Here is a 15598-nt window from a genome sequence, read left to right on the forward strand (position 1 = left end):
CAAAATAGTAAAATATGTATATAAGTATAAAGTAAGAAACACCAAAGAAAAGGCATACACAATTCATACAAGAGTCAGCATTATTTCTGTGAATGAAGTTTAGACAGGGCTTAGGTGCATACTGACATATTAGGTAAGAAGGAAAATAGAAATATGTACAGAATGCCAGTTACGATAAGGAGAACATATCAAGTTCTGGTGATACAAAGAGTTTTCTTGGTCCTAAATTTCAAAAGAACTTTCTGATATAGAAGTTTTACATTGTGTTATAAGGAATAATTTTGTTACTTTATATGGGGTGTTTGGATGATCAGTCAGATGCAGACACAGAATAACAGCATGGAGAGGTATATGAAAGTGAGGGAGATTTATCACACACGCAGGCCCCACAGCAGGGGACACGGCAGTCCATGCTGGGGACCGTGTGGAGGGAATGCCTGATAGATGGGGGCCGAGATCGAGGCAAGTGCCTTTATGGGGGTCAGGGTGGAGCACAAAAACAAAAGGTGTGTGTGAGTGTCACTAGGTCACAGTCAGGTGAGGGCAAGAAGGGAGTTTGTGGCAAAGGCCAGCCTTACCACACCTGTGCACCTGGTCATCTGGGAGGGCTGCACATGATCAGTTTGGAGGAGGTGTTGAGTCAGCAGGAAAATACAAAATTTAAAATCTTACAATATATACCTGGAGAACATGAACCTGTGTAATAACTGAGGCTATTAAAAGCACGTTTACAGGGCTTCCCTGGTGGCGCAGTGGTCGACAGTCCACCTGCCGATGCAGGGGACACGGGTTCGTGCCCCGGTCTGGGAAGATCCCACATGCCGCGGAGCGGCTGGGCCCGTGAGCCATGACTGCTGAGCCTGCGCGTCCGGAGCCTGTGCTCCACAATGGAAGAGGCCACAACAGTGAGAGGCCCCGTGTACAGCAAAAAATAAAAAAAGTTTATATTGAAAATTCAATAATAGATTTCACAGCTTTGTCCCACATAGCATCCAGCAATAAAACTGAGAAAGAGAATTCAATGTTATATCCGAGCAATGGAAGAGTTAACATGATGCAGTTCAGATAAACAGTGGATGATTGTCTAACTCCACCTCTGTTTAGCAGGGGCGACATCTAAATGTTGCCTGAATTGCATGTTTCTCCCACAGTAGCTGTGAATTTAACTTCTCTAATCAGACTCATCAAGCTGCATTCTCTGGTGTAGTACTGGCTGGCTCTTTCTTTTATTTCTGTACACTTCAGAAAAGATGATTCGTTGAATGAATTTTTTTTTTTTTTTTTTCCCGGTACGCGGGCCTCTCACTGTTGTGGCCTCTCCCGTTGCGGAGCACAGGCTCCGGACGCGCAGGCTCAGAGGCCATGGCTCACGGGCCCAGCCGCTCCGCAGCATGTGGGATCTTCCCGGACCGGGACACGAACCCACGTCCCCTGCCTCGGCAGGTGGACTCCCAACCACTGCGCCACCAGGGAAGCCCATGAATGAATAATTTTATTTCTCATGATAATAGAATATTTAAGATACATTACAGTTATGAAGGCTACATAAAAATGTCATATAGTTTGAAAAATATCAGCTTGTATTAAGGTATCTACACTAACATAATAATAATTAAATATTGTGGTAAGCAGACTTCCAAGTGGCCTTTGGAAAGGGAGTGGTGACAGTGGACATGTGGCAATGGCATTGGTCTCATCACATACCACACCATCAGAAGCTGCCAGCCTACAGAGGGATGGGGTGGCCTGTGACGACGCATCTGAGGCAACCGCTCAAAGGTGGTATACTGCGAGGATGTGGTGTCATCCTCCAAAATACAGGGTAGGTGACTGCTTCGTACACTGTGTCTCCAATAAATAAAGTTGATGAGTTCAAGCTGGAGTGACCTCATGTGCTATCACATCCACTTGTGACAGCATGATTACCATTTTGACAGTTTGGGTCTCTTTGGGTTTAGAGGTTTACATAGGTCATATCCAGAATACCACTGAACTTTAAACTACAGCTACCACCTGGGCACTTCAGACTCCTTGTGCCAAAGAAGGGGAATCTTCTTATAGAAAGATTGATCTGCAATATGACACTCCACATGACGTCACATCAGACGCAATGGACCACTTTATAGAAAGGACATAAGACCATGGACTCACTGGTCTGTTCACATACCACACCACCCAGGCAAGAAGAAAGAGGATTCACCACTATGATAGAGGTAACTGATGCTGAGACTCAGAAGGAGGTCTTCCTACCTCTTCTCCCTGGAGTCAGGGAGGGATGAACTTGACACCTGGTGTCCACTTGCCTATTTCTCGGACCTTCTGTTTCCAATTTGACAATAAATGAACACATGCAGTAGCCATTGTCCGATAAGGGTCTGGTTACCAGGGACTCGTACTCCTCAGGGATGAGGCCCTGGGTCATGCTCCCAAGTTAACCAACAGAGATGTCAGCCGTGAGGGAGGGGAACTTAAGATGGAAAGTGGAGGGAGACATGGGTATCACTGTGGATCGCAGACTGAACTGGGGCTAAGTTCCCTCCATTCAATACCCTCTGCTGCTACCCCAGGAGGAGGGGCCTCCAGAATCCTGGGTGGACTGCTCCCAGAACTCACATATACTTGGCACATCTGAAGTGCTGAAGTGGTAGACTCACAGGGATGCTGGGCTGCCCCTCCCAAGTCCTGTCTTCAAAACAACATTTATTCCCCTCGCTGCTGAAAAAGGATTTGGCCAGTAGTACCTCAGGACTTTCCCCAGCTGAGTGAGCCACCTCGCTTCAGGGCCAGCTCTCTGCTTGGAGCAGCCCTCCAACAAAGACTGGTAAAGGCACAGAACCTCTGTACCTTTACCCCAGCTCTGCATCACACCTAAAGGCCATCTCAGATACCAAGTCTGTTTCCTGTCGAGTTGGAGGAGACCTGGTTGGGTTGCCTCTCAACTCGACTCCTCCCTCTGCCCAGTTCTGTTTCCCTCCTCCCCATTCACAGAATTGATCTGACCACGGCTCCCTAATCAACTTCCTGCCTTTCCATCCCTGTCGCCTAGGCTGCTTCCCAGTGCATCCAACATATGCATAAGGGTGATAAGGAATATCTGATACAAAGGAAAACATCTCATTCCTGGATGGGAAGCATAATAGTTTTAAATCTTTAATTCTTTTCAGATGAATTTATGGCTATGACATAACCCCTTCAAAAAACCTAAAGGGATGTATTTTCTAAAATATAATTATACAATTCATTTTACAGAGGAAAGAAAACTGAGACAAGACGGAGAGATTACAATTTGGGGGATGGGAGAAAAAATAAGTTAGATTCCCGACATGCACATACACACACATACACAATTTGCAAAGGGATTAACTATTTAAATGTTACATGCAGAACATATCCAAAAGATTAGAGATTATTTATTAAAACTTGGAGCTGTGGAAAGTCAAGTTAAGCATGCAACCAAAGGCTGAAACTATAGAGCAAAAGATTTAGACTTGTCTACAGAAATTTGTAATTATTATGTGGTAAGATACTCCAAAAACAAATAGGAAAACAAGCAGTATCTGTGACTTTTAAATGTTAGCATCCTTAAACACACAAAGAATTCCTACAAATGACACAAAAGACAAACCCCTAAAAATAGTTAAGAATGAAAATAAGCAACTCAGAATTCAATAAATAAATGTGGCCTATATAGTCAGGCTGGAAATTGATTAATCTCAATGTTGATCAATGGAGTGCCAATTAAAATATAAATGTGAAAGCATTGCCGCCTCTCAAATTGGAAAAGGTTAAAACAATGAAAATGTTCTGAACTGTCCAGTTCAGAGATAAACACAGCACTCATAGGAAGGTATAGACTTTTGGGAGGAGGGGTTGGTGGGTACAAAAGAAATAGAAAGAAGAAATTTTTTATCCATCTGTCTCAGGGATGTTTGATATAACATTGCTGAAACCTTAAAACAAACTAATTACCCAATAATAAAGAAATGGACAGGTAAATCATGGTATCTACATCGTGAAATGCTACAGAGACATTTTAAATAGCTTTGTAGAAAAATATTTAATTTAATGAAAAAAGTTCATATTAATTTCTTAAAATTAGATTTTAAAATAGCATGATAGCAGTTTTGTAGAATTGGATGACTTATCAATAGTAAAAATAATCTTTGAGGAGTAGTGTTATGTAATGTTATGGTTGTTTTTCTCCCTTGTGTTTCTCTGCATTTTTCATAGGTTTAATAGTCAATATAATGATTAGTTGTAATAATCATTAGATATAATACTTATAGAAATAATTAAAAGAAGGTATAATAAATGCAAAGAAGGTTAAGACAATGTTTTTCACTTCTGCCATCTTTAAATAAGAAATCTGAATGCTTAGGCACACAGCACACACCCTCATATACTCCGTCTCCCTCAAAGCCACATCCAGAGGTAGCTGAGGCTGGTCTGGGAGTTCTCCAGGCTCCTGTAGTCTCCTCCCTGCTTCCTCCACCCCAATAATTCCCACTATGAAATCAGTCTCTCATCTGGTCTTCTGCATTCCATTGAATTTCTGGGGTGCGTGTCCAGCACCTTCCTGGGCATGCCTGTTTTCAAGGTTCTCCCTGTCCCCTCACTCAGCTTCTCCCCATCCCTAGGTCATTACTGCCACCAGGTGACATCACAAGACCAGCCCAGCCTCAACGATCCCAGGGACTGTACACACTTGGCAAAATTATACCCAACCGAAAACTCATCTCGGGGATACCTCACTGTTTAATTGGTCTGTTCTCTTTAAGTCTGCGTGAACACTGCCCATTATTCATGACAAAAGTCTCAACTGGAGGACAGGCTCTTTGTCCTGGAGTGAGGAGAAGTGCACTGTCTGAGACTTCACGGGGGTCTGGGTTCTTCGTATTACTTTGGGCCTCTCTCCTGGTTCCTGAGTCACAGATTCAGACCACATCACTTGTTCAGAAAGTGATGAATGAGGGTTAAACGCAGGTGTGCATGCTTACTGTAAGCTCTGCACACAAGATGATGTAAGAACCCCTGAAATGGGTCAAATTGTCTTCATTTTACAAAGGAGGAAACTGAGTCATGCTCAGAGACTGAAGGATGTCCAAGTTCACTCTGCCAGGGTATAGTGGGCTCAGGGGGTCCATTTCTTGGACTAAGAACCTTCACAAAACAACACAAGTTTCTCTAAGCAGCAAGTCTACAATAAACACTCCACTCCCATTTTATTTATTTGCTTGTTTGTCTTTTCCCCCCAGTTTTTGAGTCAGCATCCCTGGCAGGGGTCTGAGTCTTCCACTTAACACCTAAATTGGGCGGCTAACATGTTGGGTTTCAGAAGACAGCGCTGAGGAATGCGGCTGAGCGCACTCCTGGTTCCAATGACAGGGTAGCAGGGGAAGCAGGAAGTGGAAATGTGGAAGGTGGACACGGGGAGTGCAGGACAGTGTGGGTGGCTGTGCAAGGTCCATCCCCTTCAGAAGAATGGGAAGTGACTGTAAATGTTCCATGAGTGCAGCTTACATGGCGTTCTCTTCTCTGACAGCCACCCCAATGTTTTTGTTTGCAATTTCAGTCATCTGCATTCAACTGTCTAGTTTAATGCAGAAGAAAATCTCTTATAAATACAGCCTGGAGCTATGAGGCCCAGGCAAAGCACAAGGAAGAGAAGCAGAGAGCCATACGCTACTGGTTACGTTAAATGAAACTGGATCAGAATCTCAGGGAAATTAGATTTGTCTGTATTTACATCATTTTAAAACTCAATTTCAAAATCAAAATTTGATTACTACTGTAATCTCAACTCTGAGTTGTCATGATCCTTATGCACAAAGGTGTGTGCAAAAGTAAGGAAGTGTGGATTGATGATGATAATAATCCATTTATAAGCACACACATGCACACACACACATGCACACACACATACACCGAGCATCTACCTATTTGTGTAAGAATTTCTTCTAGGTGCTACATTTATAGAGGGGATACAAGAAAGACTAGGTCTTGACTCTGAGTATTTTTTCATTTGTTTCCCCCCTTTTTGTTTCGTAATTCATTGAGGTATACAATGAAAAGGGCAGATCTTAAGGGTACTGTCTTGTGGCTTTTCCAAGTGGCTAAACTCTGTACCCCCCTCCCCAACATAAAACAAGATCAACTACATTCCCCCATTTTGGAAAGTCATCTCTCACTCCTTCCACAGAGTGAGACCACTCTCTGATTTTTATCTCCACAGGTGCCCTTGAACTTTGTAAATAGGAAATCATCCAGTTGGAGCACTTTCATGTCTGGTTGCTTCCACTAAACACGATGATTTCCAGATGAATATTTGCCCAATTTGCTGTGCCTTTGCCCAATTCAGTGCTTTGCTCTTCTCGCCGCTGAGTAGTATTTCATGGTGTGTGTATACTAACCACACTTTGTTTCTCCTTTCCCTAGCTGACGGATGGGTATTTCAGTTGCTTCTAGTTTCAGATTATTATGGATAAGCTGCCGTGAGCATCTCCACTGCTTTGCCTGTCCTTGTGGAGAGATGGAAACACTCCTTCACCCCCACTCCCCTGACCCATCATCAACCCTCAGACAAAGACTGACTGCTCCCTGATAGCGGGGAGTGTGGAGGTCCAGGGACCCGCCTGGAGCTGGGACAGAGCTCCCCCTGGGATCCCTCTCACCTGCTTTCCCAGGATTTTTCTAAGATCCCTCTGGCTTCACTTCTCCCCTTTCCTGTCCGGCTTCCTCCATTTTTACCAGCATCTTACAAATCTTTACCTTGGAGTCATTGCAAGGTAGCTGACCTGAGACACCTGGTATTAAATATACACCATGTGCCCTGCACCTTGCTAAGTGCATTCGACTGATTATTTCATTTAATAACCACCACAACCGATTCCATGATATCCTGTTAACAATTACCTGTTGAACTTGAGGCCAAACTGCCACTGAATTCACAACATTGAACTGGAGAGCTCCCTAGTTCCTTCCAGACATAAACCCTCCTGAGTCTGAGACTCTGCCTTGAGGCGTTGACCATTGACTCCAGGAGAGAGCGCTCATACTTATATGCCAATTAGCACACAAGGTCAGCTTTTAGTTTGTTTTCCTAATAAATGCCTGGTACCCTTCTAAATGCACAATATACTAGTCATTTTAAACACCATTAAAATCATATGTTTACATAGAAAAAGATATGCTTAGTAGATTTCCTTTTTAAATACACAGTAAAATGACTAAATTTTTAATACTTTTGAGTTAAAATATTTAGATAGTGTAATTTTATTTCTAATATGTGAATGACTAATATCTACCTTACAATGTTGTTGTAAGACTAAATAGAATATAAATGGAATCATACCAAATAAATCAGATGTTTAATTACACAGTAGTATACTTTCAATTAAATTAGATAACAGATAAATTAGATAAATTACAAAAACTTTCCTTTCTCTCCATTACAAAAATGGAAACTGGGTTTTAAAAATTTAAGGAAACTTCTAAAATTGGTATGATTTTCTATCAACAAAGTCATCTAAGAAATATTCACCTACATGTTACCTTAATCAATGATTCACTTATTATAATTTGCTCCTGAGTGCAGCTGTTTCAGAGCTGAGCTTCACTTATGGAGGACAGTGGTTATAGTAAATTCAAGGCAATTGTTATTTGGGACAGAGGAGGCAGGAACTGGAGAGACCAGAAAGAGATTCTAAAATTGGGCTTTTCATTTTTATGACCACTGTTTTTGGATTTTCCTTACGCAAAACAGATCTTAATCTCTCTTAATTAAATTACTTATCAAATACAAATAACTCACAAATTCACATAGCAAAAATGGGATAAATTCAGCCCTTAATATGAGCTATAGTCTTAATGTCCCTTGCTCAAAAAATATTGTAAAGATTCGAAAAAATAAAAATTACATAGTTGGTCTATTGACAATTTCATATCTTTTAGTATTTTTAATTCATCTTATGGTATTCTCAGACAGGCAATAGAAGATATATTTTCTATGGACAGTGTTACCTGTGTGCTTCTCACCTGTGTTGTGTGCAGCTCCAGGCAGGTGGGACAATGAGGCTGGGGACCTGGCCTTGGGCAATCATGGCTGGGAGTCATACACTGACCTTGGCCTAATGACCTATGATTCCTCCAGAGTCAGTAACAACCTGCTAACATCTGCCAACAGCTGCTCTCCAAGGAAGACCCCTGATGAGCCACCCCTCCCTTGGGGGGTGGTCCTCCCCCACATTGAATCTGGAATGGCCTGGTTTTTGCTCTAATAAAATGCTGACGTGACTCTGCCAATTCTGGGCCTGGACCATAAGAAGTCCTAACAGCTTCCTTGTTTAAGCTCTGCTGATCCCTGACCTGCCATGTAGGTAACCCACCTGCCCTGCCAAAGAGAACACGAGGAGAGATCCTGAGGAGGGGACCAAAAGGAGAGAGAAGACCTCGGACTACAAGTACATATAGAGACAGATCCGGCATCACAGCTGAGCCCAGCTCCTCAGGGACCCCACTAAGGAACGAGTGAGCCATTTGGATATTTCAGTGCAAGATTCACAGGAGGCCCTGCCGCCTTTCCTGACCCCACGCCTCTGTCCACAAGTCCTTGCGGGGGAGGGCTCCTATCAGAGGGCTTGGCTGAATAAAAGACAAATTTAGACGAACACTTTACTTTTTCAAGGTTTTGGTGAGCACAGTGGTTTTAACCCCCATGGGTTCAACTGCCATCAGCCAGAAATGAAAGGAGGGCATATATTTTAAATGATGAACATGACCAAGAAGAAAGAGGACAACGTCTGTGGTACCTAGAAGGTGTTGCTCTTTCCCATGTCCCTCTTACTGCCCCAATTTAAGGAGCAGTCATAAACAAACACATTCTCCTTATGGGCTGAAAATGAAGAAGGCCGTTATTTATGGATGGAAGCAAAACAGTTGGAGGGTGGAAATTGGGTAGGTCAGAAACATATCTTGCTCAGTGTGAAGTGAGTCATGGGGGCTGGGCTGGGCAGTGCATGGTTCATGGAACTTATGGCAGGGTCCTCCCACCCTAGGCAGGTTGGGAAAGGGAGCAAGGCCACCACTGAGTGGGGTCAATCCACATTAATAGTCCATGGCAAACAAGATCAAGGGGCTGCCCTGGAGGTGTGGGCCCTGAGAGTAAAGGTACAGATGTGAGAACAGCTGCAAAAAGCAGCCCGAAGATGGAGCCATGCAATCAACATGGGCTGGAACAGGACCACAGGATCCACGCGTGCTCAGTGTTCAAAGTAAGGCACAGTGGAGGCATCAAAGACCAGCATTTGGGGTAGGTAAGGAAACGACCTTTCACTGTTAGATACTATACACCTACAAAGAACACAGGGAGTCTGAGAGTACTTGCATCTGGGCCAAGAAATAAGACACTGGGTGAAGAGTTTGAGAAGGAAGTGTTCATTTGCTAGGGCTGCCACAGCAAAGTACCACGAACAGGGTGGCTAAAAATGTTAAATGTTAATGCTAAATGTCAGTGGGGTAGAATTTTATTCTCCTATAGCTCTGGAGGCCAGGAGTCCAAAACCAAGTTATCTATAGGGCCCAGCTGCCTCTGAAGGCTCTGGGGGAGAATCCTTTCCTGCCTTTTGCTATCTTCTATGGTTGTAAGAAATTCTTGGCTTTCTTCGGCTTGTAGATGCATCACTCCCATCCCTGCTTCCCTCATCACGTGACCTTCTTCACTATGTGTGTCTCTTCTCATCCTCTTATAAGGACACCAGTCATTGGATTTAGGGCCCACCCTAATTCAGTATGACCTCATCTTAACTTTTTTTTTTTTAATGTCTTTATTGGAGTATAATTGCTTTAAAATGGTGGGTTAGTTTCTGCTTTATAACAAAGTGAAACAGATATACATATACATATATCCCCATATCTCCTACCACTTGGGTTTCCCTCTAACCCTCCCTATCCCACCCCTCTAGGTGGTCACAGAGCACCAAGCTGATCTCCCTGTGCTATGCAACTGCTTCCCACTAGCTATCTATGTTACATTTGGTAGTCCATGACACTCTCTCACTTCATCCCAGCTTACCCTTCCCCTTCCCCATGTCCTCAAGTCCATTCACTACATCTGCGTCTTTATTCCTGTCTTGCCCTTAGGTCCTTCAGAACCTTTTTTTTTTTAGATTCCATATATATGTGTTACAATACAGTATTTGTTTTTATCTTTCTGACTTACTTCACTCTTTATGACAGATTCTAGGTCCATCCACCTCACTACAAATAATTCAACTTCATTTCTTTTCATGGCTGAGTAATATTTCATTGTATATATGTGCCACATCTTCTTTATCCATTCATCTGTCAATGGGCACTTAGGCTGCTTCCATGTCCTGGTTATTGTAAATAGAGCTGAAATGAAAATTTTGGTATAAGACTCTTTTTGAATTATGGTTCTCTCAGGGTATATGCCCAGTAGTGGGATTGCTGGGTTATATGGTAGTTTTATTTTTAGTTTTTTAAGGAACCTCCATACTGTTCTCCATAGTGGCTGTATCAATTTACATTCCCACCAACAGTGCAAGAAGGTTCCCTTTCCTCCATGCCCTCTCCAGCATTTATTGTTTGTAGACTTTTTGATGATGGCCATTCTGACTGGTGTGAGGTGATACCTCATTGTAGTTTTGATTTTCATTTCTCTGTTGATTAGTGATGTTGACCATTCTTTCATGTGTTTGTTGGCAATCTGCATATCTTCTTTAGAGAAATGTCTATTTAGGTCTTCTGCCCATTTTTGGATTGGATTGTTTGTTTTTTTTGATATTGAGCTGCATGAGCTGCTTGTAAATATTGGAGATCAATCCTTTGTCAGTTTCTTCATTTGCAAATATTTTTTCCCATTTTGAGGGTTGTCTTTTCATCTTGCTTATGGTTTCCTTTGCTGTGCAAAAGCTTTTAAGTTTCATTAGGCCCCATTTGTTTATTTTTGTTTTTATTTCCGTTTCTATCAGAGGTGGGTCAAGAAGGATCTTGCTGTGATGTATGTCATAGAGTGTTCTGCCTAAGTTTTCCTCTATGAGTTTTATAGTGTCTGGCCTTACATTTAGATCTTTAATCCATTTTGAGTTTATTTTTGTGTATGTTGTTATGGAGTGTTCTAATTTCATTATTTTACATGTAGCTGGCCAGTTTTCTCAGCGCAACTTATTGAAGAGGCTGTCATTTCTCCATTGTATATTGTTGCCTACTTTATCAAAAATAAGGTGACCATATTTGTGTGGGTTTATCTCTGGGCTTTCTATCCTGTTCCATTGATCTATATTTCTGTTTTTGTGTCAGTACCAGACCGTCTTTATGAATGTAGCTTTGTAGTACAATCTGAAGACAGGGAGCCTGATTCCTCCAGCTCCATTTTTCTTTCTCAAGATTGCTTTGGCTATTTGGGGTCTTTTGTTTTTCCATAAAAATTGTGCAATTTTTTTATTCTAGTTCTGTGAAAAATGTCATTGGTAGTTTGATAGAGATTCCATTGAATCTGTAGATTGCCTTGGGTAGTATAGTCATCTTCACAGTGTTTATTCTTCCAATCCAAGAACATGATATATCTCTCCATCTGTTTGGATCATCTTTAATTTCTTTCATCAGTGTCTTATAGTTTCCTGCATACATATCTTTTTTCTCCTTAAGTAGATATATTCCTAGATATTTTATTCTTTTTGTTGCCATGGTAAATGGGAGTGTTTCCTTAATTTCACTTTCAGATTTTTCATCATTAGTGTATAGGAATACAAAAGATTTACGTGCATTAATTTTGTATCCTGCTACTTTACCAAATTCGTTGATTAACTCTAGTAGTTTTCTGGTAGCATGTTTAGGATTCTCTATGAAGACCCAGCTGCTCCGCAGCATGTGAGATCTTCCCGGACTGGGGCATGAACCCGTGTCCCCTGCATCGGCAGGTGGACTCTCAACCACTGCACCACCAGGGAAGCCCCCTAGCTTTACTTCTTTTCTGATTTGGAATCCTTTTATTTCTTTTTATTGTCTTATTGCTGTGGTTAAAACTTCCAAAACTATGTTAAAAAATAGTGGTGTGAGTGGGCAATCTTGTCTTGTTCCTGATCTTAGTGGAAATGGTTTCAGTTTTTCACCATTGAGAATGATGTTGGCTGTGGGTTTGTCATATATAGCCTTTATTATGTTGAGGTAAGTTCTCTCTATGCCTACTTTCTGGAGGGTTTTTATCAAAAATGGTGTTGAATTTTATCAAAAGCTTTTTCTACATCAATTGAGATTACCATATGGTTTTTATCCTTAACTTTGTTAATACGGTGTATCACATTGATTGATTTGCGTATATTGAAGAATATTTGCATTCTTGGGATAAACCCTACTTTATCATGGTGTATAATCCTTTTAATGTGCTGTTGAGGATTTTTGCATCTATGTTTATCAATGATAGTGGCCTGTAGTTTTCTTTCTTTGTGATATCTTTATCTGCTTTTGGTATCATGCTCATGGTGGCCTCATAGAATGAGTTTGGGAATGTTCCACCCTCTGCTATAGTTTGGAAGATTTTGAGAAGAATAGGTATTAGCTCTTCTCTAAATGTTTCATAGAATTCACCTCTGAAGCCATCTGATCCTGGGCTTTTGTTGGTTGGAAGATATTTAATCACAGTTTCAATTTCAGTGCTTGTGATTGGTCTGTTTATATTTTCTATTTCTTCGAGGTTCTGTCTCAGAAGGCTATGTTTTTCTAAGAATTTGTTTCCTCCAAGTTGTCCATTTGATTGCCATATAGTTGCTTGTAGTAATCTCTCATGATCCCTTGTATTTATGCAGTGTCAGTTGTCACTTCCCCTTTTTCATTTCTAATTCTATTGGTTTGAGTCTACTCCATTTTTTTCTTGAGAGGTCTGGCTAATGGTTTATCAATTTTGTTTATCTTCTCAAAGAAGCAGGTTTTAGTTTTATTGATCTTTGCTAATGTTTCCTTCATTTCTTTTTCATTTATTTCTAATCTGAACTTTATGATTTCTTTCCTCCTGCTAAATTTGGGTTTTTGTTGTTGTTGTTTTTCTTCTTCTTCTTTCTCTAATTGCTTTAGGTGTAAGGGTAGGTTATTTATTTGAGATGTTGCTTGTTTCTTGATGTAGGATTGTATTACTATAAACATCCCTCTTAGAACTACTTTGGCTGCATCCCATAGGTTTTGGGTCATCATGTTTTCTTTGTCATTTATTTCTAGGTTTTTTTTTTTTTATTTCCTCTTTAATTTCTTCAGTGATCTCCTGGTTATGTAGTAGTGTATTGTTTAGCCTCCATATGTTTGTATTTTTACAGGTTTTTTTCCTGTAATTGATATCTAGTCTCATAATGTTGTAGTTAGAAAAGAAACTTGATACAATTTCAATTTTCTTATATTTACCAATGCTTGATTTGTTACCCAAGATATGATCTATCCTGGAGAATGTTCCATGAGCACTTGAGAAGTAAGTGTATTCTGTATTTTTTGGATGGAATATCCCATAAATATCAATTAAGTCCATCTAGTTTAATGTATCATTTAAAGCTTGTGTTTCCTTATTTATTTTCATTTTGCATGATCTGTCTATTGGTGAAAGTGAGGTGTTAAAGTCCCCTACTATTTTGGGTGCATAAATATTTACAGTTGTTATATCTTCTCCTTTTCTTGATCCCTTGATCATTATGTAGTGTCCGTCTTTGTCTCTTGTAATAATCTTTATTTTAAAGTGTATTTTACCTGATGTAAGAATTGCTACTCCAGCTTTCTTTTGATTTCCAGTTGCATGGAATATCTTTTTATATCCCCTTACTTTCAGTCTGTATGTGTCCCTAGGTGTGAAGTGGGTCTCTTGTAGACAGCATATATATGTGTCTTGTTGTTGTATCCATTCAGCCAGTCTATGTCTTTTTGTGGGAGCATTGAATCCATTTATATTTAAGATAGTTATTGATATGTATGTCCTATATTACCATTTTCTTAATTGTTTTGGGTTTGTTACGGTAGGTCTTTTCCTTCTCTTGTGTTTCCTGCTTAGAGAAGACCCTTTAGCATTTGTTGTGAAGCCTGTTTTGTGGTGCTGAATTCTCTTAGCTTTTGTTGTCTGTAATGTTTTTAATTTCTCTGTCACATATGAATGAGATCCTTCCTTGGCAGTGTAATATTTGTTGTAGGTTTTTCCCTTTCATCATTTTAAATATGTTTTACCACTCCCTTCTGGTTTGTAGAGTTTCTGCTGAAAGATCAGCTGTTAACCTTATGGTGATTCCCTTGTATGTTATTTGTTGCTTTTCCCTGCTACTTTTAATATTTTTTTCCTTTTATTTAATTTTTGATAGTTTGATTAATATGTGCCTGGCATGTTTCTCCTTGGATTTATCCTGTATAGGACTCTCTGTGCTTCTTGGGCTTGATTGAGTATTTCCTTTCCCATATTAGGGAAGTTTTCAACTATATTCTCTGCAAATACTTTCTCAGTCCCTTTCTTTTTTCTCTTCTTCTGGGACCCCTATAATTCAAATGTTGGTGAGTTTAATGTTGTCCTAGAGGTCTCTGAGACTGCCCTCAATTCCTTTCTCTTTATTCTTCTCTGCAGTAGTTATTTCCAGTATTTTATCTTCCAGGTCACTTATTCGTTCTTCTGCCTTAGTTATTCTATTATTGATTCCTTCTAGAGAATTTTTAATTTCATTTATTTTGTTGTTTATCATAGTTTGTTTGTTCTTTAGCTCTTATAGGTACTTTTTAAATGTTTCTTGTATTTTCTTCATTCTATTTCCAAGATTTGGATCATCTTTACATCATTACTCTGAATTATTTTTCAGGTAGACTGCCTATTTCCTTGTCATTTTTTTTTGTTTGTTGGGTTTTTACCTTGCTCCTTCATCTGCTCTGTGTTTGTCTCTCTTCTCATTTTGCTTAACTTACTGTGTTTGGGGTCTCCTTTTCACAGGCTGCAGGTTTGTAGTTCCTGTTGTTTTGGTGTCTGCTCTCTGTGGCTAAGGTTTGTTCAGTAGGTGTTGTAGGCTTCCTGGTGGAGTGGACTGGTGCCTGTGTTCTGGTGGGTGAGGCTGGATCTTGTCTTTCTTGTGGGCAGGACCATGTCTCGTGGTGTGTTTTGGGGTGTCTGTGACCTTATTATGATTTTAGGCAGCCTCTCTGCTAATGGGTGTGTTGTGTTCCTGTCTTGCTATTTGGCAAAGGGTGTCCAGCACTGTAGCTTGGTGGTCATTGAGTGGAGCTGAGTCTTAGCGTTGAGGTAGAGATCTCTGGAAGAGCTTTCACCATTTGATATTATGTGGAACCGTGAGGTCTCTGGTGGACCAATGTCCTGATCTCGACTTTCCCATCTCAGAGGCACAGGCCTGACACCCAGCCAGAGCACCAGGACACTGTCAGCCACACAGCTCAGAAGAAAAGAGAGGAAAAAAATTAAGTTATTAAAATAAAAATTATTTAAAAAGTATTAAAAAGTAATAAAAGAAAGAAAGAAAGAAAGAAAGAAAGAAAGAAAGAAAGAAAGAACAGAGCAACCAGGCCAAAAAACAAAACCATCAATGATAAAATGTGCTAAAAACTATCCAAAAAAAAAAAA

This window comes from Neophocaena asiaeorientalis, unplaced genomic scaffold (genome assembly GCF_003031525.2).
Source record: "Neophocaena asiaeorientalis asiaeorientalis breed wild unplaced genomic scaffold, Neophocaena_asiaeorientalis_V1.1 scaffold52, whole genome shotgun sequence".
Lineage (NCBI taxonomy): Eukaryota > Metazoa > Chordata > Mammalia > Artiodactyla > Phocoenidae > Neophocaena > Neophocaena asiaeorientalis.